Here is an 8646-nt window from a genome sequence, read left to right on the forward strand (position 1 = left end):
GTGCTAATCTCCCTACCTTAAAGTCAGCTGAGTAGCATTCTTAATTCCTGATTCTCACTGGCGATTAGGGCATGGACATCTTTGGGGCGTTGTAATTCCATAAGGCACCCGGAACTAGCAACAGTGGGAAGATTTCGACAGGACTAAAGAGAATGGGAAGGGAGCAGAACTTGCTGACATCTGGAGCCGTGAAGAAGGGGCTCCTTGCAGGTTATGTGGCCACAGAGAAACCACCACTGCCCAACTGTGGTTGGGCAGGGAGGGAATAGGGACCCTCGTCTTTCTCCCACCTCTGATCTCCTGTCAGCCTTCCCCATCGGCAGAACCCACCAGAAGCCAAGGACATGGAAGCTGAGTGAAGCAATGTCCTCTTTTTTTGTGGCTATAGGAGGAAGCCCTGAATACACAGCTGCTCATAGGCAACACATATCCGGCCGGGGGCCTGGAATTACACTGGGTGCTGAGGACAGAGCCTAAAACAAGTTACTCCTGCACCCTATACCCTTTATCTGCTCCACTCTTCTCTGCCCACCACTTCCACCTTCCAACAAAACCCACAAGTGGGCTTATTAGTATTTATCTGGTTTATGTAAGCTTCCTGAAGGCAGGGATTCCTGTGTTTTGTTCATGGCTAAAACCCCACGGCTGAGAACACAGCACAGGGTAAGCATTCCGTAAGTGCGCGCACGTGTGTGTGTGTGTGTGTTTAATTGTGGTAAAATGTGCATAACAAAACTTATCATTTAACCATTTTGGGTTGTTTTGTTTTGTTTTGTTTTTTGCCATGCCACGTGGTATGCAGGATCTTAGTTCCCTGACCAGGGATCAAACCCACGGCCCCTGCAGTGGGATCTGGAAGTCACAACAACTGGACCGCCAGGAAAGTCCCCATTTTAACAATTTTGAGGGGTACGATTCAGTGGTATTAAGTACAAGACTTTATTGTTTTTAATTGAATTGTATACTTCATTTTTTAAATTAATTTATTTATTTTTAATTTTATTTTAGCGGGGGCTACTCTTTGATGCGGTGCATGGGCTTCTCATTGTGGTGGCTTCTTTTGCTGCGGAGCACGGGCTCTAGGCACTCAGGCTTCAGTAGTTGTGGCACGTGGGCTCAGTAGTTGTAGCTGTGGCGCACAGGCTTAGTTGCTCCGTGGCATGTGGGATCTTCCCGGACCAGGGCTCAAACCTGTGTCCCCTGCATTGGTAGGCGGCTTCTTAACCACTACACCACCAGGGAAGTCCAAGTATGAGAATTTCTGTATGCATTAAACACTTAAGTCCCCACTCATAAAATATCTGTAATTTTGTTCCTGGCTTATTTCACTTAATATAGTGTTTTCAAGTTTCATCCATGGTGTAGCATGTGCCAGAATTTCCTTCTTTTTTTTTCTTTATGGCTGAATAATATTCCATTGTAGAATACACCACATTTTGTTTACCCACTCATCCATCGTTGGACACTTGGGTTGCTTCCCATCTCTTGCCTATTGTGAATAATGATGCTATGAACACAGATGTACAAACATCTCTCTGAGTCTGTGCTTTCTTGTGTATACACTCAGAAACGCAATTGCTGGATCGTATGGTGATTCTTTTTTTTTTTTGGTGGTATGTGGGCCTCTCACTGTTGTGACCTCTCCCGTTGCGGAGCACAGGCTCCGGACACGCAGGCTCAGTGGCCACGGCTCACTGGGCCCAGCCGCTCCGCGGCATGTGGGATCTTCCCGGACCGGGGCACAAACCCGCATCCCCTGCATTGGCAGGCGGACTCTCAACCACTGCGCCACCAGGGAAGCCCCTGGTAATTCTTTTTGAGGAACCATTAAACCATAGCATGTTTTGAATTCAGTAATGAGATGGGTGTCAGGGGGCTGGAAGCAGAGTGGGGACTTGTCCTCAAAACCATTTTGTGCCTTTTCGATTTGGAACTATGTGAATGAATTACTTATTTTTTAAAAAAATCCAAAAAAACAATTAAAAAGAAAAAAAAGGGTTGGAAAATTTTGTTTCCTGGAGACATTGAGACCACAAAATTGGATTTCACATAACTGTCCATTCACGGGGGAAGGGACAAATAAATTATAGCCTATTAATGTGTACAGTGCTGCATGACAGAGCAGTGAAACCAGGGAGAGTAACTCACATCAATATGGATGAAATTCATGAACAAAAATGCGGTGAACAACAAGAGAAGCCACCGCAATGAGAAGCCCATGCACTGCAATGAAGAGTAGCCCCCTGCTCGCCGCAACTAGAGAAAGCCCACGTGCAGCAACAGACACAACGCAGCCAAAAATAAATAAATAAATATTTTAAAATTAATTAATTGTTAAAAGAAATAATGAGGGACTTCCCTGGTGGTACAGTGGTTAAGAGTCCACCTGCCAATGCAGAGAACATGGGTTCAATCCCTGCTTGGGGAAGATCCCACATGCCACGGTGCAACTAAGTCCATGCTCCACAACTACAGAGCCTGTGCTCTAGAGCCTGCGAGCCACAACTACTGAGCCCACGTGCTGCAACTACCGAAGCCCGCATGCCTAGAGTCCATGCTCTGCAACAAGAGAAGCCACCGCAATGAGAAGCCTGCGCGCTGCAGCAAAGAGTAGCCCCTGCTCCCCACAACTAGAGAAAAGCCCGTGCACAGCAACGAAGACACAACACAGCCAAGAATAAATAAATAAATAAATAAATTAATTAAAAAATAAAATTAAAAAGAAATAATGAAATGAGAAGAAGAAGAAAAAAGAAATGCAGTGAAGCAAGTTATGGGGCCCAGCAGATAGATAGGAATTACATCAAGTTCAAGGACAGCCTTCTCCTCCAGACCTTTGCCTCAGCTGTTCCCGCTGCCTGGTACACCCTACCCCTGACATCCTTGTGTCTCCACCTCAGCTCCTGCAGATCAGAAAGATGGTCCCAGGCCACCCGATCTCCAGTGACGTCATCTCCCTCCTTTGCTTTTTCTATATCGTATCACTATCTGCCACACTATATATTTTTACTTGTTTATCCTTGTTCTTGTCTGTCGTCCCATCTAGAATGTCACGCCACAAGTGCAGGGAATTTTATCTGTTCTCTTCCCTGCTGTGTTGCCAGGACCTAGAACAAGGCCGAGCGTAAAGTAGGTGCTCAAGAGATACGTATTGACTAAATGAAAAGTGGCCCTTACTCATTGCTTAGGGGGAGGAAGGGACAGCAAATACTTCCCTCCAGGGATGGAAGTGGAGAGTGGAACTCTGAGATCCTCCACGGTATTTATGCTGGTTTTGTTTTGTTTTGTTTTTTAGCTCAGTGGAGGGCACACAGACAATTCTTTTAGATTTTCAGAAAATTGAGAGGGAATTCCCTGACAGTCCAGTGGTTAGGACTCTGTGCTTTCACTGACGAGGGCGCGGGTTCAATTCCTGGTCAGGGAAGATCCCGCAAGCCCTGCGGCGCAGCCCAAAAAAAAAAAAAAGAGAATTGAGGTATAATTGACATATAATATTATGTTAGTTTCAGGAAAAACATAATGATTTGATATTTGTATACACTGTGAAACGATCACCACTATAAGTCCAATTCACATCCATCACCATACATAGTTACAAAAACTTTTTTCTTGTGATGAGAACTTTTAAGATCTACCATCTTAGCAGCTTTCAGTTATACAATACTGTATTATTAGTCACCATGCTCTACGTTACATCCCCAGGACTTATTTATTTTATCACTGGAAATTTGTACATTTTGACCACCTTTGTCCATTTCACTAACCTCACTTCCCCCTGATTTTTTAAACATTGTGGTTAAAATACACATAACATAAAATTTCACGTTTAAATCATTTTTAAGTTTCTAGTTCAGGGGCACTAAGGACATTCACATTGTTGCGCAACCCTCACCACCGTCCATCTCCAGAACTTTCTCATCTCCCCAGACTGAAACTCTGTTCCTGTTAAACACTGACTCTCCCTCCCGCTCCTGAAACCCCTGGCCCCCACCATTCTACTTTCTGTCTCCTCTAGGGACCGCCTATAAAGTGGAAACATACAATATTTGTCTTCTTGTATCTGGCTTCTTGCACTTAATATGTTTTCTTTTTTTAAAATATTTATTTATTTATTTGGCTGCGCCAGGTCTTAGCTGTGGCCCACAGGATCTTCATTAGAGGCATGCGGGATCTTCAGTTGCGCATGCGGGATCTAGTTCCCTGACCAGGGATCGAACTCGGGCCCTGGGCACTGGGAGTGCAGAGTCTTTTTTTTTTTTTTTTGGCGGTACGCGGGCCTCTCACTGTTGTGGCCTCTTCCGTTGTGGAGCACAGGCTCCGGACGCGCAGGCTCAGCGGCCATGGCTCACGGGCCCAGCCGCTCCGCGGCATGTGGGATCTTCCCGGACCGGGCCACGAACCCGTGTCCCCTGCATCGGCAGGCGGACTCTCAACCACTGCGCCACCAGGGAAGCCCGAGACAGAGTCTTAACCACTGAACCACCAGGGAAGTCCCAGCACTTGACAGGTTTTCAAGTTTCATGCCCACTGTAGCATGTGTCAGAACTTCATTCCAGGACCCCCCCATGGATACCGAACTCTGCAGATGCTCAAGTCCCTTATATAAAATGGCATAGTATTTGCATATAACCTATGCACATCCTCCTGTACACTTTAAATCATCTCTAGATTACTTACAACACCTAATACAATGTAAATGCTATGTAAATAATTGTCAGTGTATGGCAAATTCAAGTCTTTGCTTTTTTGTGGAATTTCCTTTTTTTTTTGATTATTCTCCATCTATGGTTGGTTAAATCCGGGATTCAGAACCCGTGGATACAAAGGGTCAAATGTATTCCATTGTACGGTTATATTACATTTTGTTTGTTCATTCCTCTGTTGATGGACACTGGGTTTGTTTCCGTCTGGTGCCTAGGTGATGTTTTTATTTATCTCGACACCTTTTTGGATGCCTGAAATATTTCATATTAAAACAATTCTGGGACAACATTGTAAAGCAACCATACTCCAATAAAAATTAATTAAAAACAAAACACAACAGTTCTGGGGAATTCCCTGGCGGTCCAGTGGTTAGGACTCCAAGCTTTCACTGCCGAAGGACGGGTTCGATCCTTGGTCAGGGAACTAAGATCCCACAAGCCGCGAGGCACAGCAAAAAAAAAAAAAAAAAAAAAAAAAAAATCCACCAAATAGATCTATACACAGTGGAAAAGAAAGATATCTAAGAAATATTGTGAAATAAAAAAGATAATACCAGTTGCTCTGTGCCTGGCTCTTTATGTATATTAATTCATTTGATGATCCTGACACACACCTCTGAGTTTGGGGCTCCAATTAGCCCCATTTTGTAGAAGAAAAAACTGAGGTATGGTGAGGTTGAGAGATGGCTTGGGATCACACTGGCCTTCTGGCTCCAGCCTTCCTGTGTGTAACTCCTCTGTTTCCTCTGGAGTTCAGCACAGAATGTGCTTGTCTGTGGCTACTTATGAGAATGTTCTAGAGGCCATGTGTCCACACACATACAAAGGAAGGATTCCCAACCGACCTCATAACTGTTTTGGCGAGGGGGCTGACTGTTTCCTGAACCCTCCCATTCAAAAGGACACAAAGAGATTTTTGTTTTAATTTAGCAGCCCCTGACTTTTCCCTGGTTTGGCAGGAGCTCTAGGGAGGCCCCAGCAGGCCTCTCAGAGTCTGGGGAATTCCCCAATTCTAGCTTCCTCCTAAAAAAAAAAAACCACTGAAGCAGGGTGACCAGTAGTCTCAGTGTGCCCAGGACTGTCCCAATTTTAACCTGGAAAGTCCCTTGCCTGGGAACCCCCCTCGGTCCTAGGCAAACCCCCATGGTTGGTGGGGTAACCCGGAGCCTCCCTGCTGGGGCTGGACCCCAGCTGAGATGTAGGAGTTCAGGAAAGAAGACTCAGGCCTGGGGGGCAGCACATGAGCCTTCCCCGTGGCCTCCATGTCCTATTTTTTCTCCAGCTGTCAAGTGGGGTACTCGTTCCACTTTAAAAGAAACTGAGAGGGCTCAGAGAATTCTCAACTGAGGAATGAGTTGAATTCTCAACTCAAGAGAATTCTCTCTCAAGAATGCCTGGGCCCAGACGGCATCCAGCCTAGAAAAATGTGAACTATTATTAGAGTCTATTATTATGACTGGGTTTATTACCCTTATTGTTATTATTAATCACTCTGACACTTCCTGTCGGTCCCTCCTCGGGTGGTAGACAGCAGGTCCCAGGCCCAGCCCGCCCTCTGTAGTCTGGCCTCCAGGCCCAGCGAGGCCAACCGACCTCATCCAGGCTGGCTGTTGAAGAATCTGGCACACTTGGTTTCCTGCTGCTGCCGTCCTAGTGGCAAAGAGGAAGCTGAGGCCGGAAGGCCATGGCCAGCCCTTCCGCAGCAGAGCAGGACAGTAGCCCCGGCCTAGACATCTCCGTAGATCATTCACTTCACCAGCTTCTTGGAACCTACTGGGTGCCAGACACAATTCCAGGCACTGAGGACACAGTGGAGAACCCTTGTGGAGCTGACGTTCTAGAATGGAAGCCAGGCATTAAAACCAGTGCTCAAAGAGACTTCCAGTGGAACGTCAGACTGTCATAAAGGTTGCTAAGAAAAATATAGCAGGTGAAGGGGACAGGAAGATGGACTTGCTGATTCAGAATCAGGAGCTTCTGGGGAGTGGTGAGGGTTTATTTCTTGGCCTGGGTATTTGGTTTGTTCTATTATTGTGGTTTCTTTAAAACTGGGCACGGGTGAAGCTCATGAAAGTTTTTTTTTTTCTTTTTATATTTTAAAATATTTATTTGGCTGCGCCGGGTCTTGGTTGCCACATTCGGGATCTTCGTTGAGGCATGCAGGATCTTTAGTTGCAGCATGTGAACTCTTAGTTGCAGCATGTGGGATCTAGTTCCCTGACCAGGGATTGAACCCGGGCCCCCTGCGTTGGGAGTGGGGAGTCTTAGCCACTGGACCACCAGGGAAGTCTCTTAAATTTTTATTTTATATTGGAGTCTAGTTGATTAACAGTGTTGTGTTAGTTTCAGGTGTCCAGCAAAGTGATTCAGTTATACATATAAGTGTATCTATTCTTTTCCAAACTCTCTTCCCATTTAGGTTATTACAGAATATTGAGCAGAGCTCCCTATGCTACACAGTAGGTCCTTGTTGGTTATCTACTTTAAATATAACAGTGTGTACACGTCATTCCCAAACTCCCAGTCTATCCCTCCCCACAACCCTCCCCCCCCATAACCATAAGTTCGTTCTCTAAGTCTGTGAGTCTGTTTCTGTTCTGTAAATAAGTTTATTTGTATCATTTTTTTTTAGATTCCTCCTATAAGTGATATCATACGGTATTTGTCTTTTTCTATCTGGCTTACTTCACTTAGTTTGACAATCTCCAGGGCCATCCATGAGTCACTTCATTAGCATAAACTCGGGTATGGCTGCTCAGGCTTAGACCGAAAAACAAAACATGTTTTTCTCATCTCTCACCTCTGTCACTCAGGAAATTCCAAGGGTTTTAGGAGCTCTGAGCCAGGAACCAGGAACTAAACCCAAATACTATAACAAAACATGATGCTATCAGCTCTTTCACTCAACAAGTTTCAAGAGTTTTCGAAGTTCTGTGCCAGGAATCAGGGATGAAGACCAAATATATATTTCTTGTTATATCACAATATCACACGTAGAAGGGCCAACTCCTTCAGACAAGTGTATTGATGGGGTCAAAGTTCTCAGGGTCATCTGTGTCTGCCCAATATTTCCATTCCAAACCTCTCCAGTCAGTGCCCTTACCTTAGCATAAGAGACCCTGAGCATTTAAATGGTTTTACAATTCTGTAACCCACACAATCAGGCTCTGGGCCCGATCACCCATATCTATAAAGGATAGGAGATTGTGCTCAGATGCTCACAGATGCCCTGTGGGTGATGCAGGGAGGATAGACAAGGAGGTGGGGGTGGGCAGGGGCAAGGGGAGGAGCCTCAGACCAGGATAGAAGCAACTGCATTGGTCCAGGCAAATGATGATGGGGGCTGGACCAGGAGGGGTGAGATTTTGCTGATGAACCCAAGGTTGGTGTGAGACAAATGTGAGATTTTTTTTCCTGAGATTCTCTGAAATTTTTTTCCTTGAGCTAACCAATATTTCTATATTTCTCTTGAGTCTTCCCATAGGCGGGCTGAGCAGGCACAGGGAAATATAACACATTCTCTTTATTCTATATATTTCATTCTGTTATGAAATATACAGACACTCTGGAGATGTCTCCATATCAGTACAGAGCTCCTCTTTTTTTTTTTTTTTTTTTCCCCAGTTGCAAGTTATTCCCTTGTCAGGATGCATCACTGTTGAGTCCCCAGTTCCCAAGTTCCTAGCACTCACTACCCTCCAGGTGCTAGGCTAAGTCTCTATCTACAACTTCACATTGAATCTCCATAGCTGCCCTGTGAAGAAGAGTCTGTTTCTCCCCCCATTTTCTCAAACTAAGATGAGTAGCCACATGCCCTTGGCCACAGCAGTTATGGCTCCACCTTCAGAAATAAACCTGGTTCTGCTCTTTTGTGCTGGGAAACTAACTAACCTCGGAAAGTTACTCAGCCTCTGTTAAAGAAAAAAATGACTCTGACACTTGT

Source organism: Globicephala melas, chromosome 3, assembly GCF_963455315.2.
Source record: "Globicephala melas chromosome 3, mGloMel1.2, whole genome shotgun sequence".
Classification (NCBI taxonomy): Eukaryota; Metazoa; Chordata; class Mammalia; order Artiodactyla; family Delphinidae; genus Globicephala; species Globicephala melas.